Raw genomic sequence first — 17,955 nt, 5'->3', positions numbered from 1 at the left:
GAGCTAGTTATGTATTCAGAAAACAACTTTCCTACGGTTACCAAGACACATAGATCTTAAGCCCAAATGAAGATCTGCAGATGAAATACTAGTTTGGCATCATTTAATTAAATATTTCCATTAAAATGTAAGTCTGAAAATTTGAAAGCAATACTCAATTTTTCCCTTTATTTTTTCCTCATATTTCCAAATTTTCCAAACTTTTTAATAGGTTCATTTAAATGTATCTGGCATATTTTCAATGACCCTCTGTTGGAAAACATAGAGAAAGTTTCCTCATGCAGTATACACAATCTTCAAATGTAGAGGCAATACAAAAATCATAATTCTCTTTCTTGATTCTCTTTAGCTCTCCAGCTTCACAAAGAATTAAACTCCAGACCATCAGATCCAACATCTTGCTAGAACAAAGAAGTCAGAATCTGAATCCAGACACAAGGATTATTTACTGAGACTGCCATTGTAGCAGACCTCTTATTTACAGTGAGACAACTTTGGTCTCCACTAGTGATACACTGCAAGGTGATAATTCTTCTCTTAGGGTCTTGTAAGCTAACAGCACAATAAGGATTCCAAGTGCACTTGGAGCAAAGGAGAAGACCTGCTCAACACTCCAGTCCTCTGTGGTCTCAGAAATGGCTTTGTGCTGTGTTGACTTTGGTTTCTGAGGAACCACGGGGCTTACAGCCCATGGCAAAACCTGAGGTTTGAGTTTGGGCCTTTTTAGCAGCAAAAACTTCTGTTGAAAAGTTTTATAAAAGCACCTACATTTTGTTTTAGCTGATAAATGGGAGACAAAACAAAGAAGTGAAAACAGACAGTAAGTAAACAGTATGAAGAAGTACTACTTACAGTTAAATATGCTTTTATGGATGGCAGCCTATTACCAGGTCTGGAAAAAGATGTTCACATGAGGTACAAACACCCGACAACTAAGCATACTGACAGTGACATATTGGACCAGCTTGAGAACTATCAAAATTGCCAGTGTTGCCATTTCAGATATATGTGTGCATCCATTTTTGCATGCACATCATAATCTGAGCTAGCAGAAGGCACTATTTTTCTTTTTTTGTAGTTATATAGACTGGCTAGTTTTGGCCAAAGTCCCTTGGTACTGTAAGTGGTACTTGTGAGCATAGAAACAAGGAGCTCTTTTACAGCAGCCAGCACTTGAACTGATGGATAAATCACCACAGAAAGATAGCTTTTTGAGTGTGATGCTTGTGAGAGACTCCCACACACACTACACAAGAGGAGTTTGGGCATAGATGATGAAGATTGGAGGTGGTGTGCTCATTCTATCTTCCACACTGGTCCAGACTTCAACATCAGGAGGGAAGGGGACGGGAGGGGAGGGGAAGAGAAAGGAGGGGAGGGCAGGGGAGGGGCAAGGAAAAAGGTGAGGCGAGGAATCTTTTGGTCAGTTCTTGTTCTGCCTCAGTTTTACATCTGAACATAAGGATGGATAAGCTTCAGACAGTTTAACACTCTATATTACTTCATGATCTCTTTTTCCTGGATCAGTTTTGTGTAATTATGAAGTCATACAAGCTTTCCTTGATGAATTTTGTGCTTTACAAAAGACTAGTTCAGTGTGGCTAAGCATATTCACTACATTTAACAAAACCGTGAAAATAAATGAGTGGAAAGGTTTGTCCTTACCCTTCTTCCATGGCATTGTTGTTCTTTCCAGTGTTCTTTGGAGGGTATTCTTCAAAGGCTTGTCCAAGCTGGTTGTAAGCCTTTTTATTTAAAAAGAACGAATTGTATGAAGACATGATTTTGAGCAATGCTGGATAAACAGGAACTGTCCATCAAACCAGAGTTAAAAAGTATATATTTGTTAGAACCACTAGACGTCAGGAACTCTGCTGTCACTTCACTCCTGATATTTCTGAACCCAAAGCAATGGGAGATTCAGGTAGGTTTTCCAAATCAGGAATGGATTCCCTATTACTTTTGTATAATATAGATTTGACATTTCCACAACCTGTTTCTCCTCAGGATAAAATATTTCACTGTTACAAAAATTTGCCAGTGAAATCCTTCCTCTCTCACAGTTTCCAAGTGTCTTTACCCAGACAAACCTTTGCCAGTCTTACGTAGGTTCGTCTAGTATGAACACAATGTGATTCATGGTGGTGATTGCTTCAGTGTTTATAAGATTATTTTTATAACAGTCTATAAGGATGAGGTAAAGCTTCAGCAGAAGGTTATAGCGTGCCTCCTGACATTTTGACTCTTGCTCTGCTCACAGGGAAGAACTAAAACCTCTCACTACTCTGATTCATTGTATTACAGCTTAAAGCTGTAATAAGGCCTTCTAAGAAAGGCTCTGAAAGCCCTCAGTAGCTAAAATACTGTGATTATGATGTCTCAGGACAAAGAAGCAGCCTTCAAAGCCAGCACAATCTTTGCCACACATAGATGTGGAGAACAGGAGCTCCACCTGCCCCAACACCAGATGACAGGGAGAAGGAATGTAAGCCAGAGCTGGCCACAGCCTGCTGGAGACTGTGGGCAGAGCCAGAGAATACTCAGCAAGAGAATGCCACTATCTGAAGCCTGTTCCAGGACAGTGTGACAGGAAAGGGCTACAGTAACCACAGTCATAACCCTAAGACAATAGAGGATAAAACATTAAAAACATCTCAATAAATTGTAGCATAATGAGCCATTGGCTTCAAAGCCTGTCTGGAAAGGCCTGGGACTTGCTCATTGCCATGTCTCATATGCCCTCCCATGTCACCACAGTCCACTTGGCAGAACTGAGCACATGAACACTCCCTGCTCCACCACAGCACAAAGGTCTATGCTCAATTCACTGCTGCTGACACCTATTGCTTCAAGGCACCAGTTGAAAACAGCTGAGAGGACTTTCAGAAAGCTCACTGTCTACCTCCCTCCTGTAACATGTAATGAGAGCTGAAGAGTAAAAATCCAAATCTTTTATCCTTTAAGAACTCAGACACATAATGAAATCCATGAATTACCTGGAGCTACTATAGTCAGACTAATGTAACTGCAGCTTGATAACAGTGCAGCTATGAAAAGACTTAAAATCATAAACATTTTTGTCACCTTGGTATCTTCTGTGAATAAGGAGCAATCACAGTCCTGACATTATGACTGGTATCAGTCTGTCTTATGTCTGGGTTCAACAGATATTGTCATAAAAGTTACACAACTGTCAGCCAACAATTATTCTTAACAGCAAATTTAATAAATTGTTTTGGCATCCATTCCTGGAAGCCTAGAACTTACATAGCTTCTCCCCATCTATTCCATGTTCACTTGGAAGGATAATGGCACTCCATCTCTGCTCATAGATTCAACACCTGTAATTTTGCAAAAAAATAAGCTCAATATGAAAAGCATAAATTAATTTTTCAAAAATCAGTAAGGACTGTAAATGAAAGTTGGTGGAAAGAGAGCAAGTGTTCTGTGAAGATCATTAGCTTTCCATAGTACTGCCTAATTAATTTAAGGCTGAAATGAAATTATCATACTTTAAAGGGCAGATGATTTACTAAATACTTTTTTTTTTCTGATTTAAACGTACAGTCTTAGTATCCAAGGCATAATGAAAATATCCTACACCCGTAACTACAGAGCAGTGAAAAACTAGGAAATCCTACTTTGCTGGCATAAGAAAGTAAGTGAATAGGACTATCCTCAGACTAGCAAAGTTTTCTCTCTGGTACAACTGAGAAGCTCCCTTGTGTTGGACACAATCTGGGATTAAACATGGGAGTTCAATTTCCAAAACTGTCAGTCAAGAACCTTTCAAACAACCTAAATTCATTTTGAAGTGCTACAGGAAATACATGAAATAGAATCAAGCCTTTCAGTGTTCACAAAACAGAGCTGATTTAAAGCAAACTCTGTAACCTGTGGCGTGGGTGGACTTTTATCTCATGTGGGTTTAGTTAGCAGAGCTAAAAATGTTAGCCAATACAAGGTTGGAGGCTGTCCTCTGAACAGATGCAGATGATAACCCTTGTGAGCTCAGCTGTCTGCTCCAACTGCCTTGCAAATGATAGTGTGTTTCCAGCACAAATTACAGGAATTTAGACAGTTTGTTTGTACAGAGTGAAATTGCACAACTATACAATTCTACACGCAAATACTGTGGAAGCACAGTGGAGGCTTCCTCATTGGGGCTCTAAATATGAGTTACCAGAACTCTGAATAAACTCTTCCCAAACAAAATAATCCTTCCAGTTCTGGGGAGTAACTGTGGCCTAGCAATCTTTCTTTGTCCTTGGTACCACATATGCAACAAAGGTCATTATCTCTCAGTCATTTATTCTAAACTTAACATTTAGCCAAGTTGCTAACAGTTTCTGTCCACTTAATGAGGAGCTCACAATACCAAGTGTCATGTATTTTAAAGGCTTAGCTCCTGGAATCCTGTGATCAATCTCCCACATTTCTTTTACAAGTGTAAAGCACAGGGTATGCTAGTGTTTGACAGTACCTAAAGCTGATTTATGTGCTCAAGGCAGTCTGTCCCTGGCAGCACAGAGCTCCACACAGGCTAATTCGCCTCGATGCACAGTTCAGCATATGGATACAGCATGCATGTACATTGCACTATTGATACAGTATACAGCAGGTACATTTCAAGCCTTCATGACTCCACACGGAAGTACATGAAATAAAAATCATCAAAGAAGAAAGACGATTCAATGAACCCTGCTTCCCTTGTGGTTTTCATGATCTGGGGGCTAGGTTCATTAGTTCTGCAATGAATGCCTGATCTCTGCCATTCGGATAGGAGAGCAGTTTGGCTGCGAGCCCAGCCTGCCTCTCTACCTGCAATACTGCCAGCTCCTGCTGTCCTTAAGCCCTGTATTTTAGCCCTTCGCCTCTCAGAAGGGTTGTGTTGTCAGAAGCTCCCTGTAACCAACATTAAACATCACCAATGTGAAGCACTGGCACAAGAGCTGCGTACCTGGCCCCGTAGTCCTCCCAAATCCTCCTCAACAGCACAGGATGACCCAGGGTGGAAAATTGAGTCCAAGACCCTGAGTAAGCAGAAAATTCCTTTAACACCAGGCTACTAGGCTGTTCCTCAAATTTACGTAAGCGTTTCAGCAATATGTTCTACAACCTTTTTAAATGCCTTACGGAGCTGGATTATTTAAGGTGTCCCACTACTGTTCTGTTTAACGATTTCTGTTAGTGTATTATTGATAGAGAGGCCAGACACCCTGAGGACAGCGTAAATGGAAAGCATCCTGGGCGGAAAACGGGCTTAACGTTGTTTTTTAGCTACAATTCAGCATGAAAGTTCTGTGTTGGGACACTGAAACGAGCAGTGCGGTGGGATTTACTCGTCAGACAGCAATGTTAAACACAGGAGTATTCACAGTTCAGGGAGGCGCACACACCTTGATCCCACCGTCGGATTCCACATTTCATCGCGCGGATGCTCACACGGAGCAGGGAGGAGGCGGCCGGGGACCCCACCCTCCTGCGCGCGGAGGTGATGCCGTTGCGGCCGCTCTCCGCACGGGGCCCCGCAGGATTTCCTGCCTCCGCAGCCCCTCAATTCCTGGAAACGATCTCTCCCGAGGGCAGGAAGGGCGAGCGCGTCGCCGCCGGCAGCCGCACAGCCCCGCCAGGCGACCCCCGGCCCCTCAGAGCGCAGCAGCGCGCGCACCACCCCCCCCCCCCCCCGCGCCCTCCTCCGCGCGCGCTTCCCGCCGCCGCGCGCGCGCGCGCTGCTGTAACGGCCGCGGCAGTAGCACCGCGTGCCGGGGCGCGCTCACGTGACGGCGCTGGTTGGCTGGGACGCGGCCGCTCCGCGCCGGGCACGGAACAGCACGGCACAGCACGGACCGGCACAGCACGGACCGGCACAGCACAGACCGGCACAGCACAGCAGGGCGGGACGGCACCGCACCCGAGGCACCGCCCCGCCCTCCGCACCCCGCTGAGCGTCACTTCTGTCCTGTCCCCAGCCGGTCCCGCTCCGCGCTCAGGTGAGACGCTGCGGCCCCTGTGGCCGGAGGGAGGGAGGGCGCGGGACGGGCAGACGCCGCCGCCGGTCGCTGTCGGTCGCTGTCGGTCGCTGTCGGTCGCTGTGGGTGACCCAGCGGGGCCGGACGCCGTGGGAAGCTGCGCCGGAGGAGGGAGCGGCGGGCGGCTGGGGCAGCGCGGGGCTGGGAGCGGCGGGCCGGGGGCGCTCCCCGTTCCGGAGCAGCTCCTGCCTCAGGAGGGTCTCCGCACCTGCCCGCCTCGCCCTGGTGTCCTGTTCCCTTCCACGGTAAGGCCAGAAATGCTGACAGCTCCCTTGGGTGTCAGGCGGTGCTGCTGCAGCGCTCCTGAGCCGTTCCATACCGTTAGACGTGTTCATTGTTTCTCTGGTTTCTCACGGTGCAGGCAGGGCGCTGGGGTATTTATCACTACACCTGGCATGACTTTTACTCGCTCGTGCAGAGAGCTTCTTTACAAAATTCATCCTGGCTAACCCCTATTTGTGAAAACTAGATGGACAAAACTAAAATCTGTTAGTATTTCACTTTCTGGGTATTGGTTTGGCACGTTTGCCATAGAAATGAAACTTTCTTCTCATATAGAATCTTCAGGCACTTTCTGAATGCACTTTGTTTGAAAAGCAATTTGCTGAATTAACATAGCATGCACAAAGATAACTTGAGTTGACGTACTAGCAGAGTACCATCTATCTCGTGAGCAAAAATGGAATATTCCTGCCCTTAGGTTCCTTTTTAATCTTAAATTATTAATGGTTCTCTGCATTACAAGAATGAAATTTGTAATTGGTACAGAGTGCAAATGCATGTAGAGAACTGAATATGAGGAGCTGGTTATAAAGAAGGATGTGCCTCCCAAAAAGACCTAGCAGGAGAATGAAGAGCCCTTTCTGTACAGTTGTTGAGAACCTCTGGGGAGAAGCAGTGGGCCATACCCAGCCCAACTCTTTTGCAGCTCTCTGAAAAAAAGGAATAAGAAAAGAGAAAAACTCTTCCCTGCTTGGGGAGCATAGGAAAGTAGAGCTTTACAGTTACTTGCACTTTTGTTTAGCAGCTGTTTAATTGAGTTGTTGTGGGTGCTCCTAAGATAGGGTTAGTGACAATCATAGTATCCCATCTTCTTTTGGAACCTGATTGTCAGTTTCACACCAAATGTTGTCATTTGTACTTACTTAAATTGATCTAGTTATATCACATGTCATCATGCTGTTGTCTATGTAATCAATACAGGTAAAATTTCCTTTTTCTCTGAGAGAGACCCCAGGGAAAAAGCATACTTGCCTAAACTGAAGTAGAAAGGGCAAAACACTTGCATTTACTTTGGATTCAACAATGTTAAAGGTTTGAAAATATGTTGAGAGGAAATGTTGGTTTAGGTATCAATGGGAAGTAACATTTCTACTGTCTGTTCAACCATGTAATGTAGAGCAAGTGAGGTGTGTCATAGTAAAGATTACAACAGTGAACTAAGGTTCTGCTCTTTTTTACTTAAACTTCTTCCAGTATTTGAACTTTTAGAGGCAAAAGTTTGAAGTGAGACCGTATTAAGCAAGTCAGAAACATAAGGGTTAAAAGCAGTTTTCTTCTATGTAATCCCTCAAAGTTTGTTGAAGAGATTTGGGGCAGATGCACTATGAATGTGTGGCGTTACAGAAACTGAAACCAATGCACAGAGGTGATGGGCTAGTAAAAGGAAACTCACAGAAAACTTGAGAGGAGAAAATTCTGCAATATTGTTAGTTTGGTAATAATAATAAAACCCCCCAACAAACCAAACAAAATGAGTGGAGCAAAAACTGGATCAGCTAAGGCTTCTGAATGACACGAAGGTGAAGCTGAGGTAGGTTTGAGGGGAAAACAAGGCCGAGTTTTCTCTAGTATCAGTGTGTTAGAGGAGTGTCTTGTGCATCACAGAAGAGGCTTCTAGGCCAGATTAGACATGACTGTTGGCCTGAAGTAGTCATCCAGGGAGCCCAGTGTTCCACCTGACCTCTTCTGCATTCCTTTTGGGCCTGGTTTGCACTGCAAATGTTCCACCTGCCAACCTGCAGCTGGTGTTCCTGTTCCTCACCTTTCTGCCTATTTAAAAGAAATTCCCCACTTTGGAGAATTAGGTCATATAAGTACATCCCTCACTGAGTTACTCTGTGTTCCAGCTGGTTTTAGTTTCTGTCAGCCCATGGTCACCTTGCTGCATGTCCTGCCCACAGTATCACGGTGTGCTAGCTGTTGTGGGTGGGCATTAGTTCAGGTAATGCCTGCCTGGGTGTGGAGCAGATGGGAGAGAGAAGGAAGTGCACTGCCATGGCCACAACTGATACTCTCTCTGCAGGCACACAGGGTGAAAGTCATGGGAAGCCAGCTCTCTTCTCAGCTGTGAGCTCCTCAAGGCTCTGATAAGGAAGGTGCATGTAAGGTTTAGCTGCTCTATTCTTCTGAGTGCAGATCATCATTACAGAGAGGGATCTGCTTCCACTACCATGGCATGAAAGATGTTTGTATTTTGGAGTCATAATAGGGTAGAACAATGCTAATTAAGAATTAAGCCTTTATTTTGTAGGCTCAACTATCTTCAAAACTAGAAAGTGGAAGACTGAGGGGCAGGGGAATGAAGGCCATAAGCTTTTATCTGTGAAGTGGAACTTTTAGGCTTATGCTTTAGTAATGATGAAAATCAGGTTTAGCTACATTTCTGTCTGCTTACATTCTTCAAACAACTGGTCTGACTTTACAGTATAACAATTAAGAAAAATCTCAGCAAGCAGGAGAGTCTTAATGTGGTCTTTACTAGGACAATAATGTAAATGATTAATGATTGATAAAAAAGAATTGTGAATGAGCTTGCGGAAGGGCTTTGCATGTCTGTTTGAGAGTAAGAAGGATCTCGAAATATCCTTGGAGGTCACATCTGTAGGTTTTAATGAGGGTGAAGCAGAGAAAGGCTGTTAGAAGTGAATGAGATCTCAGTGAAATAAAAACATAGAAAGCTCTGGGTTTATGATCAGATAAACCAGATCTATTTTTTTTAGTTTGGGTTTTTTGAAAAGGGTTGTTCTGAAAGAAGTTGCAAGTAACTTCTAATCAGCCACCAATACTCAGGAAACAAGTAAACAGTTAGGAATGGTACAGTATCACATAAGTAGCTATTTGAACAGTTTTAGAGCCCTGAGCGTGCTCATGTCACTAATTAATAATTTGGGGGGTTGTTTCATTGTGGGTTAAGGCTATTTTTCGTAGGGCTCACAAAGGGAGCTGTATGGGCCTGCCTTGGAGGAAGTAAGGGCAAACACTGTAGGAAAGATGGTGAGAAGATTCTCCACAGTTGTAGCTGCATGAAACACGGCAGTTCAGGAAGACTGATACGTCCTTGCCTCTAAAATGCTTACTGATAAATAGCAAAGGGAAGGGCAGGACTTCTAGAGGATACAAACATCATGCCTCTAGCTCTAGGATCAATTCTTGTGGCTTGCATATTTCACAAAGGTGGAATGAAGTTTTACTTCATTTTCTGTTTGCTCTCTCTGTTGTGTTGTGCTGGGTATCTATAGAAGGTGGGAATTTCTGTGAGAAGTTAATTTCAGTCCTACATTGAATTTTGAAATGATCCTGATAAGGGAGAAATGCCTAGGAAATCTAAGTGGGCCACTGCTCTGTTCATTTGAAGACTCTGCATTTCACTGCTGCTATTCAAGCTAACATGGACCCCTGAAACCTACTTGTGCCATTGAGCATTGCTTTTAGGGCAGCATCTGAGATGAAATACATGTTGCTCCCACCTTTGGTTCTTGGAAAACCTCTGCCTTGCTCCTGGATGGGAACCAAGCCACAATAATGCAGCCATTTACCAAACCCAACAAAGGACATTTATAATTAATTTCATTTGTTACCAAAGGGGAAAGCAACACAGAACTCCCAGTTCATGTGTCATCAGGCTGTCAGCTCATATTTTAGAGTCTTGTCACCTTCTTGAAGGTAGGCAAAAAAACCCTCCTCTAAGTCTGTTGCCTAAGAGAGAGGAGCTGGTTAACTGGGATACAGCAGCGTTTGGTTCTGACACCTAAGGTGGTTGTGTTTTTTTTAAATCTAAATCCAGAGGGAAATTATTCAAGAACAAGCTTCATTTGGCAGAGCTGTGTTAATCTCCAGTTATGCTCAAAAGCTCATCGAGCTACCCATGATTTCTTCAGTGCTTTGAGCAAAGAGTGTTTTAGTAAAGATACACAGTTTACCTGTTTGAAACTTTGAAAGACTGTTTTGTTGACCAAGCAGGCCTGTTTTACCATATAAAATGGATCATAAAAGATGTTGTTGCTGTTGCATGTGTTGTAATTTTAGGTTGAAAATTGTAAGGTTTATTCTCTTTATTTTTTTCCCCTTCTTTCCTCCTTAGGAGTGCCACAGTAAGAGAAAGATATGAAGTATTTTTAATGGAATTCTGCTTTTGATCAAGCTGCTAAAAATGGATGTGAACATTTTCTTCTGTGAGGTAAGTATCGACAGGGAGAAACAGAAGAAAACCTGACTCATTTCACTTACTGTTGCCTGTCACCACTGCTCTTCTGACCAGCAGCTTTTGGTCAGGTATTTTAGAGTTATAGCATCTGTGTCTTGGCAAACTTTGTACCAAAAGTCTTAACTGAAAAGTCACTCAATTAATCGTTCCGTTTACAGGATTAGTCAGCTTTGTTCTGCTATTTCAGCAGATAAAAACAAATGTATAAAGGCTTGGTGTTGCAGGGTTGGTAATGAGCAGCTTCTGCACAGAGTAGCTTTTGACCCAATGTCAAGCTTTTTTTCAAAGCATCAAAGAAAAGGAAGCTGCTAAGTCTGATTTTCAAGAGTGAATACTTACACAGTCTAACTGCAGGTGCAGGAAATGAGTGAGATCCTGGGATGAAGAAAGAGTTTGTACCACAAATATGTAGGTACTTTTCCATGCATCCAGGCAGCTTTCTGAGTTCCTGCTCTGTGCACCCTAGTGAAAAGTGGGGCTGTGGCCAGCCTGAGTTGCAGATGTATATTTATATTGCTTTTGTCAATATCACAGCCAGATCTTCACAGTTCCTGCAGTAAGTTTGTAAGTTAGTAAAACCAAATATGTCCTTAATTTAGGATCATGGGAAAAATCAGGTTGTAAGGAACCTCAGGATATCATAGAGACAAACCCTCTGCTCACAATTTGGAGTAGTCAACGAATTAGGCCATTTTCACCCACTGGCTTTCTCAGTCTGTTACATGCTCAGAAGTATTAACAAAAGATGGATTTATAGCTTGCCATATGTATTGAATGTACAATATAATAATGCAGATAGGAACATAAGATGCTACTAAAATTTGTCAGAAGGGCGAATGTTTTAATTAAGACAGGATTGCACAGGAATGGTCTGTTTCTCTGAACAAAGGAAACAATAAATCTCTGATGTGTTCATTTCTTGCAATTGCAAATGAAACCTCCACAGGTCAGCTAACTCAGTGACATGCTGACAGTATTTTCAAGACGGGTTCCCTGCAAGAATTACCCCTTCCCAGGCATCTCTGGGGAATCTATTTATTTACTTCCTCCTGTAAGCAAAATTGCTTTCTCATAATAAAAGGAAGGGAAGTGAACACGTTGCTTATCCTGTCTGAAACATGTTACTGAAACATTTCCTCTGAAGTATAAATATTTGTTCATGGGAAAACATAGTGACAATGTGAATAAAAATAAGCATCTTGTCAGGAAGCTTAGGGAGCAGTCTCTCCCCTGGGCTCTAAAAGTAAACACACACCAAGCATCCCTCCTCCCCCCATCATTATGTACTGCCAAGCAGAATATTTTGTGAGCCCTAGGAATAACTACTTCCACTGTTTTGGCCAGGGAGGGTTATACAATGAAAGGGTTAATCCTGTCAGGAGAAAGGCATTTTAGCATTCAGAGCCTCATGGGAGGGTCAGTGAAGTGAAGAGACACTTGGTTTACTTTGGATTTATGCTTATCTCAATGTGCTTTGAATTGATCCCTCAAAATTGGTAATTTAATAGCTTTAATAGTTACATTAGTAATTTAATGAGCCCCTTTCAGGACATCATCAAAGGCAAACATATACTTTGTGAATAAAAATAGAAGTAATTTTATAGGTAATGCAGTTCCTAAAAGCTAGTATACAATATTACACATATGCAAGTTGTGATCGTTGTGAGTTAACCCCAGCCAGGAGCTAAGTACCATGTAGCTGCCTGCTTATATACCCCCAGTACAAAGGAGGGGAAGAGAATCAGAAAAAAGGTAAAGTCCATGGGCTAAGAACTATTTAATAATTGAAATAAAATATAATAATCATTGGAATGAAAAGGGAGACAAAAGGGAGAGAGAAATAAAACCCCAGAAAAACAAGTGATGCACAATACAGTGGCTCACCACGTGCTGGCTGAGGCCCAGCCCAGCCCTGAGCAGCAATTGGCAGCTCCAAGCCAATTCCCCCAATTTATATACTGGGCATGACCTTTTAGGGTATGGAATATCCCTTTGGCCAGTTTGGGTCACCTGTCTTGGCCCTGCTGCCTCTCAGCTTCTGGTGTACCTGCTCAGTGGCAGAGCATGAGGCATTGAAACATCCTCAGTTTGGAGTGAGCACTACCAAGCAACACCTACATCAGTGTGTCACCAGCATTCTCAGAGTGAGTCCAAAACACAGCACTGTACCAGCAACTAGGAAGAAAATTAACTCTATTCCAGCTGAAACCAGGACAGTGATGCTGTGAATTATTTAATATGCACTGACTGAGAACACTATCAAAAAGTACCTATTGAAAATGGCACACCCAAGAACCCCAATATCTCTTTTCACCTCTGCTCCCAGTGTCAAGTCTTGCTTCCCAGCCTGTTTTAAATTAATTTCTGAGTAACATGTATAGCTAAATTATAGAACAATATTCTCAGAAACTTGCTGTCTCCACACCAGTTCCTGCTGCTTCTCTGATTTGGTCTCACTTCTTAAAGAGAATATATCTACAGGTCTGAAAAGAAGTTAACTTGTGGATTGGTGTGTGCTTGAGTCAGGAAATCCTACATCTCTGAAAGGTGTCTGCAGAGGTGTTATTTACTCCTTAATATCCCAGTCATAGCTTATTTGCTTATGGGCTTCTGTGTCTCTTGAGGCATTATGAGACAAGTAGTAGTAAATTTAGCTCCCTGGGTAAAGAAGCTACTGCTCTCTCAGAGATTACTGTCTTCACAGGCAGTGGAATAAAATAGCTATGTGTGTGATTGCCTCTACAGTGCAATCTGGTACTTGAATTTAGCTGACAATTCAGATTGGTAAATACAAAGTTCTGGACTGTGCAAAGCCAGCAGAGGAGTGTGTGTGTAACAGTAACCTTCAGCAGAATTAAATTTATCAGAGGAAATTTTAAATTTTAAAGCTGCTTGAACTAGTTCTTCTCAGGCTTATGATTGCTTGTGACTGGAGATTAGAAATGTGGGGGACTGCCTTGTGTGGGTGGTTCAGCTGTGAGGGGAAGGGCAGTGTTGCTGTTTGTTGTTTTTAATCTTTATAATTAAATTTATGTTCTCTAGCACTGTTTATTAGACTGTTGAAATCTGTGTTTCTAACTTCATCATGGGATTTCCTGTGCTTTACGTAAAGGAGAATGAATGATTTTCACAACACCTATGCAGAATCAGAAAGAATTTGTTATTGTGCTTCTGCATGGGCTCCTAGATGTGCTCAGCATGGGCAGGTGTTCCAGTAATTGTCCTGAACAACAGGTACAGTTTACACTTGAGATGGATGTACATGTTGGGGCCCTTATGGCTGTCCCATGTTTCAGTTCTTGATTTATGGCTGTTGCTTAACACTTGAACTTCTTGAATTTGGCTCTTCAATTTCAGAGACATCTTTTTGACTGTCATGTGAGTTTATGACAGTGATGTAGATTATTGGTCACTAAATACAGAAGACTATTTCCATAAAATACTTTCCAGTCTTCTAAGGAAAATACCAGTGGGTCAGGCTTTTCTTGAGGCAATCCAGCTGTCTCATTGAATTTCTCCAGGGGTGAATTTTGTTCTTTTCATTCTCTTATGTGTTTGCAACAGTGCTTCCCACTGGCAACACTGTAATTAAGGAACTTTCAGTATTTCTCTTACAATAAGGGTACAATAGTATTTTAGCTGTAGATGTGAATTTCAGCTAGAAGCCTAATGTAAAAAATTGGAATGGTGGAGAAATATTTATCTTCTGTAACAGATGCAGTTTGATGACATTTTATTGGCAATTGCTTCTGTAAATAATTCATACCTTTTCCTGAAAAAATATTTTGGGGATGAGGTGTGGGAGGAATTTAATTCTCTTGAGGATTTTATAATGCTACAAAATGCACCCCGCTCTAGCAATTTTGTCAATATGTATGGGAGTAAATAAAATTAATACCTTTGTATTTCTTCTCTTCTACCTTTAACCGGGAAAAGAACTCTTGCCTGACTCAGAAAAGATTGTAAAAAAGTTTAAAAATAAAATGCTACATGTCTTGCTACTTTAATGAAAGAGAAAAAAAACCCTGCTCGTAGAATTCATGATGGTTTGGCAATATGACTTTCGAGCAATGAGTGGATGAGAAATTTCAAGGCATTGGGATATTTTTGATTTTGTTAAAGCTCCCTGAATGGCTGATTAGCTTCAAAACCACTGCTGCTGGTTCTAGTTTGTTTTTAATTTTACAAAGGTATATTCTGTTCCTGACATATTTAAATGCTGCACATATCACTGTATGTGTAATTGGAAAGTGATGTCTTTTTCTAGTATTTTGCAAATTACACAGTATACACACACTCCTTTAAGCCCTCTGATTTGTGCCTAATCTGTAGTTCAAACCTGTAACAATGATACCTTGGCAGGTCCTGCAAGTAGTGTCCTACACCCTCTGTGAAAACTGCAAATATGTGCAAGAAATATGTGATTTCATGGTTGATAGCTTTTGAATGGTAGCATTTAAAAGAACAGAATCCTTCTTGGTAACTATTCCTAATAAGCATAATTAGGGAAGTCTCATCAAGCAGCCTGTGGTGAAACATGCAAACTGTCTTTATTGCCTGCTTCTTGAACTTGGAATCACTCGTGTGTGTTCTCTTGTATGAATCACTTGTGTGCATTCCTCTGCAATTTCTGCAATTACCGTTTTCCTTCAGCTACACCATTTTGCTAGAGTTTATAGGAAGTGTTTCAGGGAGTGAAAGATACCCACCAGAACCAATATGGTAATATTCTTTCTGCATATGATTTACAGCCTTAACTCATTGGTGAAGCAAAGAAGTGGTAACTAGATTTGTTTAGACATATTGAAGTAAACCACTAAAATACGTGAGTGGTGTTTGGACAGTAGAAACCTCTTGTTGATATAATCCAGTCTAACCCACTGAATTTGTTGTGTTGCAAAAACACAGGCTTTGCAAGGCAGTCTTTGCTAGTGTGACTAAATCATGTCAGTAAACTGGTGTAAGGTGGTGTGTGTAAGAGGTTGTGTAAGAGGCACAAGTTCTTACCTTCCTGGAAAAGCTTTCTCTTTCAAAAAGTGAGTGGTTCCAAGGTATAGAATATGGAGGATGTAACAGTTTGAGTTTTGGTCTTGAATGAGTGAAATCCTACAGTGTTATTACTGTGCAGAATCACACTGTTCAAAATGAATGAAGAATTGTACTGTAATCTTGAGGGGGGTTGTAATCCAAATAAGTACACTCTTTGAACAACCTAGTGAAAAAATATCAAAGTTACAGGTGCTTAATTCATTTCTGTTTTGTTTCAGGTACTTTAAGTTACCATCTTTCTAAGGCATGTAGCAACTAATTCTATGGACTTTCTCTTCTTGAATTAGTCCCTGAATTGAAGCCCAGAGGAATCCCTGGAAGACTTTCCCCAACAGTTCCAGTAGGATTTATATCATGCTCTTAAAACCATAATTGGGTCTTACTTTCGTGTCTAGCTCACCATGGGACAGAGGTGCAGAAGAGCAAGTTGTAGCTAATAAGGCTATTTCTCTAAGATCAGTGATGATGAGATTAAGCTGCCTTTGATTCTTCTATTTAATCCTGCTCTGTTGGTTTGACAGCCTATAAAGATCAGGATATGGCTGTTGGCTGCTGTTCCTGTATATAAGCAGTGATTCAGAGACCAGTAAGACTAGGCTTTGGCAACTATGAAAAAGGTGACAAAATCCACTTTGTTTCTCCTCCCCTCACCACCCCTACCCTATATTTTTCAGTTCCTGTAGCTGGAGATCTGTGTTCAAGACTTGTCCTCATGATCTCATTATACCACCAATATAAGCAACTCTGAGCAGGGGTGGCACATTGTTGCAATAATCTCTATTTGTGTATTGCTCCTATCAAATTTCTGCAATCTTTTACCAAAATTTTGGCTTCTAAAATTTGGTCTACGTTTTGTATCCTCCTGCGTGTGAATCTACTAGGCCTTTAATAGGTAATTTATGCAATCCTCAAAAGGCAGAGAGAGCATTTATAATGCTTGGAAGAATAAGGGCTGATCCATTTATGTATGGTTTTTAAAGCTCAATAGCTTAGACCTAGAGTGAGAAGCAAAGACACTGTATGTCATTGAAAACCTCCTGTAGTTGTAGTATAACGAGGTTTCAAGTCTCTCAGAAACTCAGTACTCAGAGACAAGTGAATTTTGACTAATCTACATAGAGGTGGAGACTGACAGCTAGCCACAAGGTCAGACAGACAGAAAATCTTCCCCTGCTGACTGTTTGCTATGACTCTTATTTTGTTCCACAAAGGATTTCTTTCCATTCCATTAACATCTGATTAGATGGCAGAAACATTTTAAGAAGCTCTGAACAGTTATGCAGATACCAGCACTATTACTTCCAGATTCATTCCCTTGCCAAACAGCAAAATGACACAGTCACAAATCCTCCTACTAGTCAGTGTTTCCTATTTAGTTTTTGTTTGGAACTGTTGTTATAAGCTGATTAAATCTTTTGTATCCATGTTGCAGTTCTGAGGAGCTAGAAGTGTGGAATATAGCAAATACAAGCTGTTGCAAAATTGCTCCCATTAGAAAAGATTACACACATGATACAAAACTTTGCCATAGAACCAATTCTTGATACAGCCTTGTCCTCTCTGGGTTGTGAATGCAGTGAGCCATAACTCTGCCACTTCTTCCCTTGGGAGACTCTTATGTAACTGCTCAAGCTGTTTCTCTTGCTGTTCTTCATATTAAGCCAAAATTTTGTTTTGCTTAATTGTATCCTGGTACACCTAACATTGCAAACTGGGACTGTTCGAGTGAATCCACTCCCTTTTAAGACCCAACCACGCAGTCTGTAGAAAGAGAAGTGCAGCAGTGAAGGCAGTATTGGAGTTTAAGGGGTCACGAGAGACTATGACAGTGCAAGTGAACAGGCTGGGACATACCTGGCTCAGCTGAGCGCCCTTCCAGCAGCAGGGCTCACCCATGGCCGGGGCTGCCTGAGGTTGAGTGCAGCGGGGAGGGTGAGGGCAGGGCTTATTCCCCTCTGCCTGGCACTTGGTAGGTGGCTTCTGAGGAACTGTGCTCAGTTTCAGGCTTCACAGCTCAGAAGAGAGATTGACCAACTGAAGAGAGTGCAACCAAGGGCCACTAATACTGTGGGGAAACTGAAACATGAGATGTACAGAGACACTGAGGGAGCTGCTTACCTGGCCTGGAGAAGAGAAGGTTAAGAGGGCATCTAATTACTGCTTCAGGTACTCACAAGAGGTTATGGGGAAACCAGATCCTCTCACCGTTGTGCAACAAAAGGACAAAAGGCAGCAGTCGCAAGTAGCAATAAGGTGGGTGTAAAGAAAAACATTTTCTCACTGGTTGTAAAAAAAGCCATTTTCATAGTGAGTGGCTAAGCAATGGAACAGGTGGATTGGAGAATGTGAACTGACTGTCCTTAACCTGATCAAGCTTTGAAGTTAGCT

The 17,955-nt window shown here is 42.1% G+C and overlaps 2 protein-coding genes across 4 annotated transcripts in view; one reads left to right on the top strand and one right to left on the bottom strand.

The window, feature by feature from the left end:
* Positions 1–5,623, bottom strand: part of CABCOCO1 (ciliary associated calcium binding coiled-coil 1) — a 263,455-nt gene extending 257,832 nt beyond the window's left edge. Inside the window, exons 1-2 of the mRNA XM_039553754.1 lie at positions 5,400–5,623; positions 3,268–3,341 (exon numbers count right to left, since the gene is read on the bottom strand). The gene's annotated coding sequence lies outside the window, so the exon portion shown is untranslated. The remainder of the gene's footprint in view (positions 1–3,267; positions 3,342–5,399) is intronic.
* A 143-nt stretch (positions 5,624–5,766) lies between these two features.
* The window catches only part of RHOBTB1 (Rho related BTB domain containing 1), a 52,836-nt gene continuing 40,647 nt past the window's right edge, over positions 5,767–17,955 (top strand). The window contains exons 1-2 of one of the 3 annotated variants that reach the window (XM_039554177.1): positions 5,767–5,993; positions 10,396–10,491. The gene's annotated coding sequence lies outside the window, so the exon portion shown is untranslated. Of the gene's footprint in view, positions 5,994–6,201; positions 6,278–10,395; positions 10,492–16,769; positions 17,821–17,955 lie in introns of those variants that run through there. The other 2 variants (XM_010400782.4, XM_019286608.3) reach the window with 2 other exon arrangements.

Source organism: Corvus cornix, chromosome 6 (assembly GCF_000738735.6).
Source record: "Corvus cornix cornix isolate S_Up_H32 chromosome 6, ASM73873v5, whole genome shotgun sequence".
NCBI lineage: Eukaryota > Metazoa > Chordata > Aves > Passeriformes > Corvidae > Corvus > Corvus cornix.
This window is presented reverse-complemented; position numbering and strand designations above follow the sequence as displayed.